At 36.5% G+C, this 17,685-nt stretch overlaps 1 long non-coding RNA gene and 1 pseudogene across 2 annotated transcripts; both read right to left on the bottom strand.

Moving 5' to 3' along the window:
* Nucleotides 1-757: 757 nt before the first annotated feature.
* LOC147525610 (uncharacterized) lies at nucleotides 758-3,317 on the bottom strand. The gene is made up of 4 exons (XR_015198313.1): nucleotides 1,581-3,317; nucleotides 1,404-1,499; nucleotides 1,186-1,295; nucleotides 758-916 (listed from the first exon to the last, which is right to left on the bottom strand). It is a non-coding gene; the product is annotated as an uncharacterized LOC147525610 (long non-coding RNA).
* A 166-nt stretch (nucleotides 3,318-3,483) lies between these two features.
* On the bottom strand, nucleotides 3,484-4,294 carry LOC147525609 (large ribosomal subunit protein uL14 pseudogene; annotated as a pseudogene). The gene is made up of 2 exons (XR_015198312.1): nucleotides 4,187-4,294; nucleotides 3,484-4,028 (listed from the first exon to the last, which is right to left on the bottom strand). The product of XR_015198312.1 is annotated as a large ribosomal subunit protein uL14 pseudogene (transcript).
* Between the last annotated feature and the right edge of the window lie 13,391 nt (nucleotides 4,295-17,685).

Raw genomic sequence — 17,685 nt, 5'->3', positions numbered from 1 at the left:
TGTCGAAGGGTTTTATTTCTATTTTTGGGTTATTATTGTCCTAAATAACAATTCTTATCATCCTCACCTATCACTACTAAAAAAATGGCTTTTTATGACAATTTTTAGTTGTCATGAAATACATATCATGACACTTTCTGATTGAAAAACTAGTCGTCATTACTGAGGGTTCCATAAAAAGTCAACCAAAACCGTCATTAAATTTATGACGGTTCATAGAAAGTCGTCTTAAAAGGTCCTCCCATTATGACATATATTAGTCTTTAAAACGTCATAGTAGGTAAAACGTCATAGTAAGTAAATTTTATTATGACACCTCATATGTAACTGTCATTAATTATAGTTAGAACCGTCAAGAAATTAATAATATTTTCTAACAGTTCACGTCAAAACCGTCATGAAACGCTCATTGACTACTGTGGAACCGTCATAAAATGCCCATTGACTACTGTGGAACCATCATGAAATGCCTATTAACTACTATAAAACCGTCATTTTATGGAAGAAAAATACATCAACAAATAGTTTACACTGTGACAGTTCTTCTACAACTGTCATCTATTTTTATTTATTTATTTTTAAATTTATATTATATATATTATTATATTTTTCTAGTAAAAACTGATGCATAATAACCTGTAATTCAATTTCTAACCTGTAAACTTATTTCACCAATAAAACAGCTATAAAATTTTCAAAAATAAAATTAGAACATCCACAGTAACTTCAACCCATATATTTTCAAACCATTCTAAAATACTTATTTCTTACATCAATTTATCATTTATCCAACATCACTGAAAAATACTGGATACATTTATTTGATAGCACATTCAACCAAACTAAAAATCATTCTAATCAACTCCATCATCAACAAATTAAGTATTATCCATCGATCGATCGAACGTTGTCAAACCTAAGAAACAAATAAAGTAAAGAAAAATTATTAGTAAATTTGCTACAAAAAGCTCAAGGCACTGACCAAAAGCAGACTATTTTATATCGGCATGAGGATAACAATGCGATGGGACCTAATTCTCACAACGGAAGAAAAAATAAATGAAAATACCTACAATACAAGTGGACTGTGGTTCAAGATATACACTACAACATACATTTAAAGTTATCCCATATCTCAAAGCAGCAAACAAAATAAAAATAAAATACTATTATCGTGATACATACACATATCTTTGGCTTGGCGAGATAAATCGTTCGATAAAGTCAATAAACTCCATACGAATTTCAATAAGCTCAGCAGTGGTATAGGTAATAGTGTTGGCCAACTTCATTAGCTACACGAGTACGTCAAGTCAACAAAGAATTTAGTATATATGATATACGTTTACAAGAAAGAATTACATAGATATTTTAGAATATATTAACAAGAAAGACTTGCTAACCTTTGTCTTAATTGATTGACTAGGATCCATCATAAAATGTCTCATGAACCGCAAGACATAATATCCACACTCGTATCCTCCTGGTTGAATTGGGAACTACACGAAAACATAAACAAATTGTCAAAACACATTCAATACACTAAGTAAATCTTTCACATTCAAGTACTGTATATTTACCTCGACATAGTCCCACTCTGGTTCCATTCTTTTTCCTTCACTTAATGCTAATGTTTTCATCCCACTAAAAAACCTAACTTTACAATTAAGTTACAAGTTGTTTGCATATATGACATACAAAATAAAAATAAGATTCATCAACTCACGTGTTCACTATGCATCTTAGCTTTATATCAGGGACACCTCCAGTTGAATCAAGAAATTATATTTTTTTTGCACTTACATCAATAATTACCAAAACCCAATGAATCATATACAACCATATATAGGGTTAAGAAAGTACAAAAAATAAAAATAAAATGAGAACTGTTGCTCAAGGTAGTGACTATAATCCGATTTGGCAAGCTCAAGGTAGAGGCTGTTGCTCACATTGTACATCCTTCAACAAATACAATCAATGCAAAAGCTTTAAATTAGTTGTTACTAAGATCTTTTCACAATTTCGATATGCTAAATAAACCAAAAGAGGATATAAAAAAAAGAGTGGCCTGACTTTGAAAAATAAAACCAAAAATCACAAGTATGCTCAAGAAGCAAAATTAGTTGGTTTGGATGAAGCCCAATATCTGAAACTTTCACCTATCAAACAATTAATTAATATATAATGGGCACTGTCTAAAATGGGTCTTATTAAGCTATATAAGGTAACAAGATGCTGAAACAGGTTGGTCAATTATGGTATACTTTCCATCATGAACAAAAAGACTCAAAACCAGGTAGATGCATTCTTGTAAAACAAGTAAGCAAGTACTATACAAATACTTAAGATGTTGGTCAACAATGACATATACTACGTTATAGGAAGGGAGATAAGAGCCAATAACCAACAGCCTAGGAATTGAAAGTAGTACCTGCCTCTTCGGACTCCTAAAGTGGAACTGAACCGTGTGATGTGTTGCTAACCATTGTAAATTACCTGATCTTAAAAAAAATGCATTATAAAACAAATAATCACACATGGGACGTACACAAGACAATGCCATAATAATAGATAATAATATAAATCATGCAATAGATGTCCTTACAGAGTTAAAATAGACATGCAATATGTCAAACAAAAAAAAATGCATATGTAAAGGAAAAGGTTCAGAAAAACACACATTTTTATGCTTTCAGCATTCGCTTTATGGAACATGCTCATAGCCTTGGATACCTTTCTTTTTATATTATCTGCATTTTATCTTATTGAAAAAGAATAAGTCATCTCCAGTCCTTGACAAGCTGACAGTAGAGAGCTAATGAGAGGGTATGCCAATATTTGGCTTCAACATTTAATATTATATTAAAATATTTCTCATACATTATACAAAAAAAGCGGCTTAGCCTCATGAAGTTGGTGACACACAAGAACAGTGTGCACTTGGGAACTACTTATAAATTCAATAGATGATGGTGAAAAGTAAACAGCACCAAACGAAGGTAAATAGCTTAACTTCCAAAAATGGTAAATGCAAGGTCTAAATCCGAAGCTTGTTATCCCAAATGTCAACGATATATACTACTCTTTATGAGTATCCAACATCCAGCCCAGAGAATAATAGATCCCCATGTAAAACCTATCTTGCTTAGTGTATCTTCAATGTCCTTATGAACTCATTATAAAGCATTTTTAAATTTGTATTCTTAGCTCTTTTATCTCATACATCTATTTTATTTGGTTCCCAGAACAATTTGACTATTCAGTGTTTATTGTTTTTGCATAACATCCTTGAGCTACGTAACACAAGCTTCATCCTTTATATGTCGAATTAATATGATTGACTATAACAATAGTGGTCGTAAAACCAATAGTGAATTCAAGTACATTCAATAGATAACTCTAACATGAATTCAAGTACAAAACTAACTAAGGTTTTTTTTTTTAACACAAGTCCTTTTATGCATTAAAAGTGCTAAAGATGAGTTCAGTTAAAAAAGGGTAAACTTCAAATCTTCCAAACAAAACCGAGTACACCATTGCATAAACAATGAAAATAGGAATTTCCTAAACGATAGCATTTGCAGCACTAGCAATCCTAGGCCATAAGTCAAAGACACCTCCTTACCAATGGGGCCGGTGATAGCAGATCCTTTCATTTCACCTTCGAAGTTCACTATGACTCCGGCATTATCTTTGAAGTACATGAAGACACCATCCTTTTCGCCTCCGGGGCTTCCTCCGCAAACAACCACAATAGGCATCACCTTTTTCCGAGATCGGGCTTACCTTTCTTGACAGTAGCCATAACCATGTCACCAACACAAGCTGAAGGAAGCCTGTTCAGCCTTCCTTTGATACCTTTCACAGAGATAATGTACAAGTTCTTGGCTCCGGTGTTATCAGCACAATTAATCATAGCAGCCATGACCCAGTGACATACCGAACTTGTTTCCCACAGAACCACCACGTCCTCGTTTGGACATCTGTGAATCTCAGTTTGCTGCTCACACTCAAATGACGATTCCTAACTAAAGTTTTTGCAACAAAACCTAACAGTGAATATTTTTCCAAAACAAATTAACACCCAATTTTCCAATTTGAAACATAAATAGACCAAAATATATATGTACATACAAAACCATTTACACTACAAATAAACCCTAAACATAAATAGAAAAATATTTACCTTGAAGCCGTTGTTTTTAGTAGATCGATCAATACAAGCACGCCTTCAAGCCATTGGTTTCAGTAGATCGATAAATAGAGAGAGAGAGAGAGAGAGAGAGAGAGAGAGAGATTGTTGTGATGAGAGAAGGAGAAACACAAAAAAGAAACATAAAAAAATAAATGGTTAAGTGGTGACGGTGGACGAAGGCTAAGTGGCGGTGGGGGAAGAAAGGTTAAACTGGTTTTTTTTTTTTTTTTTTTCCCCAAGTGTTATCAGCCCTAACCCACGGTCAAAATCGTACCCGACAGTTTCGGCCCTGGCTGCACCCACGACCTAAGTTATGAGTTAAACCGTGGCTAAAAATATTGAAGCCACCAAATCAGAAATAACCTATTTGCTACCCTGGTCAAAAGGCGTAGGAAGTTATGCCAGGGTTCATGACCGTGGCTAAAATTAACAGGGATCCGTGGGCAAAAGTCTATTTTCTTGTAGTGAGGTGGGAAATCCTTTCTCCATATCGATTTTATTATCTTCAGTATTAGATAGGGATTCATGTTTTGGTTATTTGGGAAGTTTGGTTATTGAGTTACCATAAAAAAAAAAGGAAGTTTGGTTATTAAGCAGAATTGGGTATACTATTACTGACCCGAGACTTAACCCAATTATTTTTATTCACGGTTCACTCAACCAGTCAGTTACAAGGGGTTCATATTTAATTGTTCCCAAATAGTTAGACAATTAATTAAACACCGGTCATGCTGGAAGGAAAAAGTTAGACAATTTTTCACTTGACGTTTGTGAAAATGAACTCATAAATTAGACACCAAACTTGACACATTGATAAAAAAACGTCAAAGATATTTATTACGGCTAGCCTATAATAGTCAACATTAACATCATACGTCATAAAGTGAACTGTAAGTATACAATTGTTAGTCACTGACTTGACATATTGATAAAAAACGTCACATATATTTATGATGCCTAACCTATAACCGTCAACATTTGACATCAAGCGTCATAAAATTAATGGTGAGATAGAAATAATGATGGGTTATACGGAAGTCGTCAAGGTAGAAAAAAAATATCCATCATAAAAAGCCCTTTTTTTAGTAGTGTATATAAACTATCAAAATATAATGCAACAATCAAGGAATAAAACACTCAAAACATATCATATGTTTAAGCGATAACTAAATTATATTCATTGCGCACAATGGTCTCTCCATCTGCATACCATATGCTTGAAGGAATGAAATGGGCCAATTTCAGTACTAACACACTACCCAGAAACACTTAAATATATAATAATGGCTTGGGAAAAAACAAAGTAAATCTAAAATAAAGAAATCGATAAGAAGACATATATACAGAAAGTCGAAGCTGAAGGCATATAAGTACTAAAAAGTTATGAGTTAAGTAAGACTCGTGAATTTGAAAATAAGCCAAGTCCAAGTAAGATCTATCAATCATTTTTCTAACTTTGTAAAATGGGCTACCTATCACGAACTGCTATGAGGTTTCTCGATACATTCTTGAAATAGCATTCTCATAACAAAATATGATACATTCTTAAACTTGATGAATATCCCTATGGTCAATTAATATGAAATCAGGAACTTTGTATTGATACTTTAAAACTTAAATTAAACATAGACGTACAGAGTTACATACCCAGCTACCCATTTAGCTATACTATGAGCATTATAAATAGATTTACTTTGAACCCAAAAAAACTTAAAACCGGTTGTAAAATCACTTGAAAAATACTCTTCAAAAGCTTTTTGAATACTATTACAATGGTCTTCTAAACTCCATGTATCCCTTACTACAAAAGACTTCATAAGCTTTTGGTTGTCACCTATTACCACTGTGTTGGTTGTATGTAGATGAACTTACTCTAAGCCTATGATGGTTGGCAATTAAGTTTCTAGTGGAAGAGTTGTTGATTTTGCAGTTTCTTCGTTGGGTTCGTCAACAATGGGAATTGTGGCACTTCGTTACATTTTCTTTTTTAGGTTTGGGTGCTTGATCCTCATCATGTTATTTTTTAGGTTTAGGGTTTATTTGCCGCTAGTTTTTGTCGAGGTGAAAAAGAGAGTGAAACTGACTTATTGGTTTTTTTTTTTATTTTGCTAGACTTTTTGGTATTTTGCTGGACTTATTAGTATTTTCAGGAATAATTAATTTTTTATGGACGGTCCAGCTTTGATCTTAAACCATTCACGTGGATGGTGTAGATTGGCTAATTACATGGACAATTAATCCACGTTGGCAAACTCCTCAAAGAGACACAGGGGTGTTTTGGTCAGTAGAAACTAATTCACTGATGGGAGACGTTAGTTGGAGGGTATCTCTCTCGATTTTCAAAACGGGAGGTATCTCAAAAAAACTTCTCAATCAAGAGGGTATCTCAAATCGACCAAAAAAAATTCAAATTAATCTACTTTATTTCTTCAATTGAATAGGCAGCTACACTCTCTAAACAAATAACTAACAATCATTTTTTTTTTATCTGACTCCAAGTTCAGTGGCCGGTTACATTTTGAACAAATGAATCACCGCTTTAAAGAAATCGCGACATGAGAAGAAATGGTTTTGGCTTTAGAGGAAGGAGATGAGAGAGGGGAGGGGTAGACGAAGGGGTTTTAGGTGCAACCCTAATAAACACTAAAAAAACGAGAACGAAGGTTTTTTTTGTGCTTTAGGTATTGACGCGAACAGTAAACAAAAACTGGGCGTGAGTTTTTTTTTCCTGCCGAATCATTGTAAAAGATGAGGTGTCCACCTTAGAGAAAAAAAGGAGCTGAGGTGGCTTCATGGGAACATTCTCAACTACTCAGTATTAATAGTTTTTGATTATCTGTCAGAATGTAGTTATTGTTATTGTAGCTTGTACAAGTATATGAGACCACTTGGATCACAAACTTGGGGATCTTGTCGTCAGTTGATCCTGCAGTTCCCAGGTTAGATAAAAATAAGCAAGCCGACCTTGTCACAATGAGCCAAACTTCCCGAATATATATATAAATTATATAAGGCTCTAATCCATAGCTCAGATGGCTAACAAACTTCATTGCAACGATGAAATAGGTAGAGATGTTGGTTCCCCACTTCCTCCCTAATGGGAAGACGTAAAATATATTGGACTGAGTGATCATAGGCAACAGGTCAAACGTAGTAAGAAGTATGTCCAGTCCATCTGTTGACATCCTTATGATGTTGGATACTAGTTAATGCCCATGCCAGTTGGCACTCGAGACACATTGCATTTAAATAACTCCCCGAATGGCCATCTCCATGGTACCACTGGATCAATGCTATAAACATTTCTAGTAGCTTTACACTTTAAAATCACATGCGTTCACTAAAGTGAGCTTATGGCAATCCTATGCATTTCATTTTTCACAAACCAACTCATTACATATACCCCTTACATCTTGACTGATTTAATGCATATGAGAATGAGAAACAAATGAGGGGAGAGATACTTGAATTAGAAGTATCATTATTTTATTTTATTTTATTTTTAAATATGAAATCCGACAAAATCTCCTTTGTATTTTCAACATTTTAAACACCTAAATCATGTCATAACCTGAAAATCAAAACAATACAGTTCTCATAGATCATAAAATCAACTCTACTCAGATTTATAATTTTACATTTATACATAACATAAATTACTTCTGAAGCTAAAAAATAACTCATTAAACATTAAAGATGAGTCCACACAATATTTCATCTTAGGCTAATTCTTGTAACGAAAGGAAATATATACAACTCTACTCAGATTTATAATTTTACATTTATACATAACACAAATTACTTTTGAAGCTAAAAAACAACTCATTAAACAACTCATAACACGTTTATATATACTCTTTCTCTCCTCCACTGAGCTCCTCATTTCTCTCCTCCCCTCTGCATCTTACTTGGTACTAACTTTAAATTAATTTGGAGGTCCGAACAACTTCAGATGGTTGCAGACTACTATCCTCCCCTATATATAAAAATGCATAACACGGACCAATGACTATAAGAATTGATACACAAAGTTAAAGAATGTTAAAACTGAAATGATGGTTTAAGAGAGCTCTAAGAACATAAGCGAACCAAATGTGAAAATTTTCATTTGGTTTGAAAAGAGCTCTAACAAAAGAGCAGGACGAAGACTCAAAGCAGTAAATTGTAGAATACCTAATTGAAATGCAAATTAAATTTGAGAGTTAAGGAAGGCGTAAAAACTTGAAATAAATAGCCAAGCAAAGAAAAACATCTGGAATTGAAGAATCTTACAAAGATTAAAATCATGCATCAATGTTATGGGTGAATCAAAGGCCTGTTATGGGAAAAGGCTCAATGAATTTGAAGAATCAATTAGAATACCCTACCAAGAAATCACTACTATTTTAAGGGTCCCAAACTGATTAACTCCCCACTCCAATTCATACGTTCAATTCCTTCAAATGAACTTCAAGTTTTTGTCTCTTTTCAAACATAACAGTCAACCGTACAGTGCTACTAAAACTCAAAAAGCTGAAAGGTAGTTCAAAGCAACAAATGCATGGTAGTTCAAATGCCTCTTTAAGTAGGGCTTGAAGTTTCTCAATGAAACTTCAAGTGTTCAAACCGTCCTATAGTTGTATCGAAATGGAGATATAACTGTTGACTAGGTATGCATTGTGAACAATTTTTTGAACTATCCTGTCTAATGCCTACTCAAACTCTGATGCATCCAAGCTACATTAAGAAGTCATTATAAATATAGAAACTCTGGCCAATTAACACCTATATTCCTGAAAGATTTCTTCATTGGTAACTTGGCCCGATGTAACAACTCCAACACTAAGAGTCGCTCTAAAAATTTGAACAAACATAAGTACTCATAAAATCTCCTAAATTGAAAAGTAATGGTACAACTCGAAACTCATTGTTTGGTTCTCCCTAGTATAACTTTAAAGCTCATATTTAATCGTAATCTTTTTGTTATACTTTAGCTTTGTGATGTCAGCTAGAGTCTTTAAATCTTGTCATGTGTCACCGTGAAGAATAAATTACACTCACGATGGTACCAAGTATGTATTGACAACACCAAGGTGGAATGACAACATGTTACTACTGTGTTGCATCCCATAAGTTGACATCTGACACACCTTGTATCATGAAAGTCATCATTGTGACATCCAAATTAGTTAGGGGGATTCTTTGGTTAACTTTAACAACATGGTACGCAAATGTATCCCTATCATCTAACTCATTAGTCTATCCTTACAACAATTAAAAAAATGCTTGTGTAATTTGTTGTGTATACAATTGTGCAGTAAAATGTATATTTTAGAACTCATGCATGCAAAAAGAAAACAATTAAATTCGGTGTGTTACAGAACAAAAAAGTACGAAAAATAATGGCTTCGAAGAAAACTTTAATATTATATAGACTTGAAAAAACTATGGATCATACAAACAAATGAAAGACTCGATGTTTCTAGTTAGTTTACCCTTAGTTGCTGATCATCAAATCAAATTTCACTGGCGTTAGTGCATTACTAATAAAATAATTTTAGGAGATTTTAGACCCCCAAAACAAATATAAATAAAATAATTTTTTATTTGATCCCATATCAAGTTAAATGAAAACTGACAGTAAAGAACTTACACAAAATAAAAAAAATTCAAACGATACAAAAACATTGAAAAGGGAATTACTTACTTGTAGAAGATGAAGACAGAAATCGACTCAAAAAGCATGCTTTTGTGCTGTGGGTTGAAGTCGCGACTGGATGAGCGCGAAAGTCGGTGATAACCAAATGGGAGCCGTTTCTGTCAATGTCAACGTTTGACAATTAAATGTATCACTATGGATCATCTTAGGGATTATCAGTGTCCCGCGGCCACTAGATGGTGCTAGAAATGATCGGCGGTTATAACACTTGCCATTTCTCCGAGCTCATTCTTCTCCTGTCTTAACTGTTTAACATACACAAATAGAAATGTAGAATTCAATCCAAGGAAACCTCTAATATATTACACAATATTCTATTAGCTTATTAAGGGATATATTCTCGTGATTCCAATGAGATACTCGGCTTCCAGTCTGGTCACTTGCGGCTGAAAAAAACAAAGCAATTACAAACTGAGCTAATTACCAAAATTAATTAAATTATTATTTTTTATGAAATTACCAAAAATTATTGCTTCAGAGTAAAGTAAATCAAATGAACCAACTTCATTCTGAATCACTGATAAGAGCCCAAAACTGTGGTTTTAACCCTGTAACAGACATACTTTTAGACCAATTATGTGAGTAATAATTAAGAGTTAACACTGATTATGTGTTTTTATGCATTTCAGGCTTCAAAGTCCATTATGTGCAGAAATGTGCCACTTTAGCGAGATAAAGGAGCAAAGGTCGGTTACTAAGGAGTTCCGTGATTAAAGGCCAAGATTCAAGAAGACAAAGCCTTTCTAAAAGCGGTCAAAAAGCTGAAAAAGTCGCCGCGTAAACAAAGACACAAAGTCAAAGAAAACTTCCGAAGACCATATCTTTGGACTCACACCTCGGAATGGGGCCTACCTTATGTCAAAACGACCGGCTCGGAAAAATCTTTCCAATGGTGTAAGCCGTGATCCAATCAGAGGAGCAGAAGTGGACGAAAAGTCTATTAAAGCCAACTGCAGCTGAAGAGGCCTTTTTGGACTGAAAGAATTGGGTTTTGGGCCTGATTCTCTGGCCCAAAACATGGCTCCAAGCCCATGCACGATTTTTGGATCTGAAAGTTTAAAAACAAAAGCTTAGCTCTTTGTTAATGGTAGATTTTTTAGTAGAGAATAGTAGATTTTTAGGTTAGAAAATAAAGGAGCTTAGAATAGAAAGTAGCCATTAGAATAGCTTATAGATCTAGATTTAATTGTTTTAATTAAGTTTAATTTCAAACCCAATTCTTGTTTTAGATTAAACTATTAGAATCATTACTCTTAATTAGTTTGATTAATAAAATAGCTAGTTGTTAAATTTCGATTCTTGTCATTTACATTTGTGTTAGATCTGATTCATTTACTACTTGTTATTCAATTCTTAGTTATTAATTAGATTTTAATTATTGTTTAATTTAGATTAGTAAATTTCAATTCTTTTATATCATGTTTAGTTTAACTTTAATAAAAAATGATTGCGTAATGATTCTCGGCTAAACCTCCAATAGAGGGGGTTGAGAATCCTTGATGAAAGCTTGATTCCGACTATCGTAGAATCGTCGTAATTTCCTTTCCACTCTAGAAACGATTAGTTCACCATGAGAATGGGTTTAATCGTTCACATGCTAGTTATAAATTGGTAGGAATGCCATGTGTAATTAGAGATTAGGAAGAACCAATTGTTCTGCGAAGCAGTTCAATTCGGATTACGACGATTTATCGTTAATAGGATTAAGTCGAGTTAAGGTGGAATCAATCCCCCTCTAACTCCTTATCATCAAATCAACGTAGCATTCCCTTAGTTATTTTGATAACCGACTAGTTGCATCTTGTGGGTAGTTGCATCATAGTCTAGTTGCCTTTTCGTAAATCTCTCATTAGACCTTAAGTAGAGTAATTACACGTGATAACACAAAGATCTTGGAAGGACTAGGAGTGGAACGAATCACTCTACTCCACTATATCTCATAGGATTGAGAGTAGAAATCTTTGATAGAATAGGCATCATAAGCTAGCGTTTAGTTTTACTTACGTGTAGAGTTTCATCACTTTATTTCGTAGGTAACACTATTCATTTTATGTTTTATCAAATGGCGCTGCTGCTATCTTAGTTGCACTTTCGCATTATTTTCGTAGTGTAAGTACTTTTCTTAAAAGTCCCATTTCACCCACCCACCCGTGTTTGATTCATACTGTGGCTTTCCGTTTCATCGTTGAAAAATTTCAGCGAGAAATTACATCGAAGGCCAAGGCCGGAAAGAGCGTATGAGCGCTCTATATATACCTAACGCCGAAGCGAAGCCGACCCGCCCTAAAAACACTGTAATTTGAAAATTACCCGGAGCGCGACCACGCCCTATGCGAGCGCACCCGCGCCCTTTGTTAATTTTTCCGGAATTCTACAGTTTTGACTCGAACTTTGATTTTTCAAAATTTTCAGTGTTCTAATCTGTTATATACACTTAACACGTGTAAACAAGATGCTATTCATAAGCGAAGCAAGGACACAATCAGGTATTCCTTTCTTCCACACCTCGCATCTCCTGTTAGAGTTTTATACTAGTATATCAGAATTGTTTGGAGTGTTGATGTGTTTAGCTAAGTTTGGTTTTAGCCTTGTATGAGATTAAGGGTCGGCCGAACAAAACACGTAGCGTAATTACACAACAACGCCAACAAACAAGTCTATCTAGTATACCACCCACTACACCTCTAGCTACTATTTCACACACATCACCGACACAATGCCCGACGAAGAAGAGACTCCTCTCTCGACTTCTACAAAGCCTTGGCGATAGCCCCAAATCTTGCATCATTCTAACAGACCCGATTGGGGATTTCGAATCCCCAAATATTTTAATTTGTTACCCGCTTTTCATGGATTAGACCATGAAAACCTTATCAGCATATGCGTAGGATTGAACAAGTCCTAACAACATTCCACCATCCTACGGTTGGTGCGGAACAAATTAAACTCAGGGTATTCCCTTTCACCTTAGCCGATAAGGCGGCGTCTTGGTTAACTGCCCAAACGCCTAATTCTGTGGACTCATGGGCTAAACTTGTTCAGCTGTTTATGGAACATTTTTACCCACCCCTAAAGACGGACGAGATGCTTTCCAAGATTCATTTCTTTCGACAAAATCCTCATGAATCATTTTCAGAGGCTTGGAATCGTTTCACCGATCTCCTTATAGAGTGTCCACATCATAACTTAGCAAAAGACACGTTAGTTCGTGCCTTTTTCAAAGGACTTCTACACCACCATAAAGAAGTCCTAGACATAATGAATGGGGGTAGTTTCTTAAGCAAAGGAGCCTCGGAGGCTTATAAATTTTTAGAGGATCAAACTAAGCTTAAATAACAACCGGGGGTAGTGATGATATCCACCGCCCGCTAGTTCATCAAATCTGATTAAGGCCGCCGGTATGTTTGAAATTAAAACACGATTCCGAGCTTAAAACTCTAATCGAATCACTCACTAAAAAGGTAGAGGCCATTTTCGTTCAACAAAAGCCTATCCCCCGCCATGAATGTAAATTCAAATCCATATAGTTTTCATTTGGAGCCCCGAGCATCCCGACTCCCATCGCCCTATAGCCTATGAACATGCTTGTTCTATTAATAGTGAACCTAACGCCCCTTGGAGACAAAATCCCAACTTCGGTTGGAGAAATAACCAAACACACACACCTCAAGGGTACAATAATCAATATGTTAGGCCTACGCACAGCTTTAACCAAGCCCCACTACGACAAGGACAGGGTCGGGAATTTCAATAATTATAACAACCAAGTGCAACCTCGACAAGGTCAAGCACAAAGTCAAGGTAGTTATAATAATTATAATGCTAATAGAGGTATCGTTCCGGTAAATAATAACTATCAAAATCCACCCATAAATAATTCACGTGAAATAGTTCCAGTCCACACCACCGCGTGACTACTACACCCACACAACCGGATCGCCTTGACACCTTCATACAAGTGAGCCAAAAAATTTTCCAAACCATGGCTCAATCTAACCAACAGCTTCTACAATCCGTTAATAATTTAACCCAACAGTTGGCTCAAGATAAAGCCCAACCCAAAGGTGTGTTTCCAGGTCACGCAATACCTAATACTAAAACAACAAATACAGACTTTGAGGTAACCGGTAATACTAGTAATGAATATGAAAATGTAGGTGAGCTAAATGCCATCACCACTCTCCGTTCTGGCAGAGTGGTTGATAACAAAGTAACTATGCCTATAGTTACCCCCTACTTACACCTGCGATTTTACTAGATAACCGAAATAGAAACTCAAGAGCCTACCACTGTAGAGGTACCAGTTACAACACAACCTAAGAAACAGAAAGCCACGGTTAAACATCCATGTGATACCATTGCTAAATATAAACAGAAACCGCCCGTTTCCACAAAAAATTAGCCCGTGTTAACTAGGGATACAAATTATGAGGAGATTAGGGATGTTTTCAAGAATCTAACTATAAACCTTCCCTTCCTTTGAAGCTATAAAAAGCTACCACACCATGCTAAGTTTCTTAAGGAATTGTGTATTACTAGGCGTAAGACCAATATACCAAAAGACGCCTTTTTAACAGAACAATTCCCAACTTTATCTGAACATAATGGAATTGTTAAGTACAAGGACCCGGTCGCCCCATCGTACAATGCACCTTAGGAGATTCTTATACGACGACCGCGTTATTAGACTTGGGGGCTAAGCGTTAACTTACTCCGCTTTTATTTGTATATACAAATAGGTCTAGACGAGATGCAACCCACTAAAATGACGTTGCAATTAGCTGATCGGGTCTATTAAGTATCCTAAGGGTGTCGCCGAAAATGTTCCTCGTAAAAATTCAGGATTTTTACTATCCGGGCTGATTTTGTCATCCTCGACCGTAAGTCGCTAACGACTGGCCCGATCATCATCTTAGGGCGCCCCTTTCCGGCAACCGCCAATGCGCTCATTAGTTGCCGCGATGGTTCAATGTCCATGTCTTTTGGCCATCTTGTTTGTTGAAGTCAATGTTTTTAAAACAAAGACACGCCATCCCCGATTCGTCTATGGATGGAGAGGTTAGCATGATCGAGCTTTGCTCGAGATTATTTCAACAACACGCCCGGATAATCATATGCCCAAATTTCTTTCCTTTGGAAGTTCAGACTCCAACATTTCCATCCCTACACTAGTCGATACACATATTACTTAATGAGGATGAGATAGGTGACTTTCTCAAAGATGTAGAGGACTATCATAGTAACGAGGATATGACCAATCTAGATGAGCAATTCGATGAGTTTCTTAGAGCAGTGATAATTCACCCTATCAAGAACTACTTTCCACAACATCCACCTCATCTCCCTCCTTCCACCCCTTTCAAAGGAATCTCGAAGTTTGCACTCGATCCCTGTTGTTTCTTTCAGGCTTCATAATTTTTTAAATTCACCTAGTAAACAAATACTTCAGAAGACAAAAGCGTGTGACACCTTTATTTTTAGACTTGAGACAGTCCCTACCTACACTATGAATGAGTTTTGTGCTAAACCCACATCCTCATTTTTTCCATGCTTTCCTTCTATAACTTACCCATATCCACCATATTCTCCACAACCATTCACTCTTCCACACTTATTCACTAGGACACCCTCTCGTTCAAAAATGAAAAAAAAGGTGCATGCTAGGTTAAGTAATAGGGTTATCCGACTTCGCTTTCATTTTACTAGGTTGCGTCATAGGAAATCTTGGTGCTTGATTGTGTTTGGATATGTTTTCTGTGATATTTATTTATGGAATGATCCACAACTATTTCGGTTGTTGATATATGATAAACTGCATGTTCATACATATGTTTAGATAAGTCTCGAGTATCTGACTATAAACGACTCAACTTTTATGTTTGGTGCATTTCCTTTCATTTCCATATATTGGTGAGTGCACCATTAAGGTAATCGGGCCCTCCCTACGGAGTGTGTGGCTGTAAGTACCGGATTCTAAGTCCACGTTTAAACATAATTCATGTTTTCCACTCTTGCATGTTTTCTCGGATTTTTGAGTCATGTTTCTCTATGGGGTGAATTATGTCCTTCTTGTTTATTGTTTTATTTTTAAAATTAAAAATAAATAAATATATATATTAAAGAATAAACATAGTAATATAGGAAGTCTCGGGAATCTGACTTTAAAAGACCCACTGCTAAAAACAAATTTTCTAAGCTCCGTTGTAAAAAATTTGTTTGGGGGTGGGGTGTTCGTGTTTCCGTCCTAGAATGTTTATGTCCCATTACAGTTGCTTAGGCCGTTTAATTGTATTATGATTCGGGTTGACATAATCCATGATTTTAGAGTCCAATTGTTCGCATAACGTACGTTATGCACGCACTTCGAGGCATTTTCCACTATCTTATATGTCATCCACGGTCGGAATAGAGTGTTTTATGGATCATTGGATTGGAAATTCTCTCCTGATCATTTCCATAACTCATTCGCAAAAATCGGACCGGTAACGAAGCGGCAATTTGGATTTGAAGTTTCGCAAAAAATCGAAAAAAATCACAAATTTCGATTTGGGCTTGGGCCCAACCCGCGTCCACCGACAGCGCACCCGCGCCCTTACCTTCACCAATAGTCGCGATCATCTTCCACAATCCGCCATTAACGCCCAAAGCTTAAAACAAAACCTAAAAAAAATAAAAAAATAAAAGAAAACCTAAATTAACCCACGTCCACAATTAATACCCAACCCAAATCGACCAGTAAACGCCGCCTACCACCACCTCCACCAAATTAAATAAGCAAAACCACCGAAATTCCAAATTTTGTTGCTGCCGCACCACCACTCCACCACCACCACCGTTTGCTTGGTTGGTCAATTAACAACCCACCACCACATCCCATTTAAACCCCCACTACATTCCAAACACCAATGGCTCAACAACGCCGAATTTTGCCGAGCAAGCTTTTACAGTGACCACTTCGCGCCATTTTACGGTGATTTAAAATGATCACCGAGATCGAATAGCTTGTGGTACTCGACCGAAGCCTATTACCACGAGGACTTAGTCCGACGGTTCTACAATACGAGGGAGTTGGAAGGGACGAGGATTTTTCATGCGGTGGCTAAGAGGAGGAAGGAAGTGACGACCGGTTGTTTATCGAGATTCTAGGCATCCCGCCTAGAATCCATTTGATGTCACGCTGCAGGAGTCCCAACATAATGGGGTAGAGCCATTGATGAACGAGACAAGTTATTGAAGGGAACTACAATGCGAGGTCGCGATTGTGTTCGTCGAGCTTCCTTTAGGACAACTAGCCGGGCCGCATTTCGGTGGATTGGTCGGAACGCCCCGGGAAGGAGAAGGTCACCGACATCGGCCCGAACTGCCTCCACATCTTATGGATACTCCAGAGCAGAAGTATGAGTTATGCATCTTGGAGTTTTACTTAGCATGATAGGGGAGTAGGGAAGTCTGTTGCCCTCCCGTGTTGATAACCAAGATCATGTTGAAGTTGAGAGCAGCTCAGGCGACTGATAGGACTTACATCACCCTATACAGTAACCCTCGCATCTATAAGGAGTGTGTCCAACGAGTTTGGAGGTTGGCTGAGGATAGAGAAGAAGAAGAAGAGGATGGTGGAGATCAGAATGCCGAGGAGGCTGGGGGAAATCAGAATGCCTCGGAGGATGAGGAGGATTTGACTTGTTTTGATGCGGATGCCTTGGAGAGGTGTTGGTCAGACGCAGAACGCATGGCTGTGATTCATCGTGGCATGCGTTCGCTCAACACCATCTGCGAAGACCTCCGGACTCGA

This window comes from Coptis chinensis, chromosome 1 (assembly GCF_015680905.1).
Source record: "Coptis chinensis isolate HL-2020 chromosome 1, ASM1568090v1, whole genome shotgun sequence".
Classification (NCBI taxonomy): domain Eukaryota; kingdom Viridiplantae; phylum Streptophyta; class Magnoliopsida; order Ranunculales; family Ranunculaceae; genus Coptis; species Coptis chinensis.
This window is presented reverse-complemented; position numbering and strand designations above follow the sequence as displayed.